The sequence below is a fragment of the Cibotium barometz genome, chromosome 26 (genome assembly GCF_041138505.1).
Source record: "Cibotium barometz isolate CiBa-2024 chromosome 26, ASM4113850v1, whole genome shotgun sequence".
Taxonomy (NCBI): domain Eukaryota; kingdom Viridiplantae; phylum Streptophyta; class Polypodiopsida; order Cyatheales; family Cibotiaceae; genus Cibotium; species Cibotium barometz.
The window spans coordinates 32,743,398-32,746,618 of record NC_141071.1 but is presented as its reverse complement, the minus strand read 5'-3'; the positions used below and the strand labels follow the sequence as shown (position 1 = coordinate 32,746,618).

Here is a 3,221-nt window from a genome sequence, read left to right as displayed (position 1 = left end):
TGCCCTGTGGGGAGGCTTTGGAGGCTTCTTACGTGGTTGGTACCTTCATGCTTCCCTGCAGGCATCAGTACCATCCATTGTGTTTTGCAGCTGTGTTGAGAACAAGAGATATGTGCGTGAAGGCACGTTGCAACACCGCAATCCCTTCGAAGGCAAAGGCCTGGGTGTCAGGGAGGTCATTATTGAAGAGTAAGTGGGGTGTTTGTGTTGGACACTATATGTTTATATTGTTTGAACTGATGATCTAATGGTCTTTCATCTTTGTGCATATGTAGGTAGAGAATCTTTCGGTGCGGACACCCATGACACCACCCCAAAGGATAGGAAGGATCTCCCTGGTCACAGTAAGTCAGATGCCACTTACATGTTTAAAGAAGATCCTTACAAGTCAGTGTAGAAAATACTGCAAGACCTTGATGCCAACACAAGGGAAGGGAAAGGGCTGAGCCTGCTGTAGACTCAAGCATGGGGGAAGATCGACTAAAAGCGGAAGTGCAGGAGAGAGACAAAGACGAAAAGGGACCAGAGGAGAAAGAACAGGGGGGAAGTGATCTGATTGAGGAGGTTGCTGAGCAAGAGACTGACCAAGGCAAGAAGAACAATGAAGAGATGCCGGCTGTTGAGGAGGTGACAGTTGAAGTTCTCTCAGAGGCGGAGGTTTTGGCTACGGCATCAACATTTGCAAAGGACAAGGCAGGTAGAAAGAGGAGGAAGAACGAAAATAGGGCAGCGGAAGCTACTCAAAGTGCACAGGAGGCTGCAGGTGCAGAGGAGTCCAAAGACACTGAGGAGGCTAAAAGCAATGAGGAGGCCAGAGCGGCGGGGGAAGCTACTGAAAGTGCTGAGGAGGCTAAAGGTGCAGAGGGGGCTGAAGGTGTAGAGGAGGCTAAAAGCGCGGAGGCCAAAGAGGCGGGGGAAGCTACTGAAAGTGCAGAGCAGGTTAAAGGTGCAGAGGAGGGTGAAGGTGTAGAGTTGCCTAAAGGCACGGAGGATACAAAAGGTGTGGGGAAGGACAGAGCTGCGGAGGAGACACCTGATGCAACGCCCCTAGAAACAGGTGATAGCAATGATTCAGCCACCCTCTTCGAGCTCTTCACTATGAAATGTAGAAAGCGCCCCGTTGGTGGTGGTCTGAAGCCGCAAGGCTGCAAAAATTAGCTGATGTTACAGCATTTTGTACTTGCTTTTGGACTAATTTGAAATACCAACCCATTTTGCTTTTGTCGATGCGTTTTGTGTCATGCCGCTCTACTCTTGAAAGGTGTCAATGTGTTTGTAAACTGTCATGTCCTACTGTCACTGTTTTGTAACCTTTTATTGGTGCCCAATGTCTAACTTTGCTTTTGCGAAAAGGCTGTGTTCTTCTACTCATATAGTTTAGTGGTACTACAACAGGGGACCATTGGTGGCTACATGAACAACCACCGGATACATCAATGCCGATACATGTAATGGCAAGCAATAGGCGCCTTGTTGTTTTGGATGTCAATGGAGTGCTACTGAAGGATTATGTTGAAGCACCCAAGGATTTGTGGCAGCTCCCGTTCCCAGATGGAATTAGGCCCCGAGGTGTGCAAGTGTCTCAATACAAATATTGTGTCGTCGGACCTAATGCGGAGGACTTCATCATCAACTTGAGGAAGCGATGCGACGTGATGCTCTGGTCATGTAGCCAAAGGAAGAACTTGATGGCCATAATGAATGCTTGCTTCCCTCAATTGATGAAGATGAAAGGCCTCTTTTTAGGTATTTATCCCTGAACTTTCACAACTGGTTTTATTGATTTTGATACTGTTTGGCTAGCTTTGCTACTGTTCTATACACAATCTGGTACTATTTGGTAGTTTGGTACTTTTGGCACTGCTAACACAATTTGGTACTTTTTGGAACTTTGGTACTCTGGTGCTATGCTGCTTTGGACTATGTTTGTTCATGTGTACACAATTTGGCACTGTTTTGTACATAATTTGGTACTCTTTGGTTATCTTTGGTACTTTGGTACTCTGATGCTATGGTAGTTTAAAACTGTGTTTTTTACTTTGTACACAATTTGGTACTGTTTGGTGCTTTGATACTATGGTACTTGGTTCTGTGCTTGGTAACATTTGTGTACACAATTTTATAATGTTTGGTACTTTGGTTATTTGGTACCTTGGTACTGTGTTGTACCAAGTTTGGTACCTTTTCACTGTTATGTATTGTTTGTTAGCTTTGGTACTCTTATTTGTGCTGCTATTCTAATTGCTTGGTTTACCTGTTATTACAGATATTTTTGACCAGTCTCATTGTGAGAGGTGGGCTACCAAACTCAGAGATGTGCCAGTCCTTGCGAAGGAGTTCGGTAACAAGCCTATTTTTCTGAAGCTCCTAAGAAAAGTGTGGCGCAAGTATCCGCAATTCAATGAAACGAACACCCTCCTTGTGGATGACACGAGATGCAAGTCCTTGAAGAATGATTATGACTCGTGCTGCTGCATCCGGTCATATGAGCCTAAGTATTATGACCCCGACAAGCCGAAGTATCTTATGGATGTCATTTTCCCGTGGATCTCAGGGTGGCTAGCTGATACGTTCCCCACTGCTTACAGCCACCGGAATCCCTTGTTTGATGTTGAGGATGACATTTCCTCGTTCGTTGTCAACTACTTTGTATCTATGGAGGGGTATTCGTACCGCTTTGACCCCCCTGATGTGTAAAAGATTCTGTATGCTTGTACATTGCCTTTGGCATTTAATGATAATTATCTTTTTGTACATGTACTTTTTTTGGCTACTGCTTTTGTACTTTTCTGTTACTACTTGGTGAAAACAAAAAGGAACAGTACCAAAATTTGGTACTGCAAAAAATAGCAGAGCTAAAAACAATAAAGCACAGTACCAAATTGATAACACAGCAATAGCATTAGACAGTACTGATCACAAGTAAGATTCTAATCAAGAGAATTAGACAGTACTGATCACAAGCAAGATTCTATTCAAGAGAATTACAACTGTTGCCAGTGGTTAGAATTGTAGTTGGGGTAAACACTGTATGGCTCCCATCCTGGGTCACTTCCGTCTTCATATGGCATACTGTTGTAGATATTTTCATATATCTCTGAGGATAGTTTAAAGTGGTGATGGAGGCCAGGGATAGCCTCCATGGGGAGCCGTATGGCTCTAACAAGATGCGAGTAGATCATCACCGGTGGTGTCTGATCTAATAGGGTATAGGTATCAAC

General features: G+C 44.3%; 1 pseudogene; it reads left to right on the top strand.

The window, feature by feature from the left end:
- Positions 1-302: 302 nt before the first annotated feature.
- Positions 303-2,697, top strand: LOC147623889 (uncharacterized; annotated as a pseudogene).
- Positions 2,698-3,221: the final 524 nt, after the last annotated feature.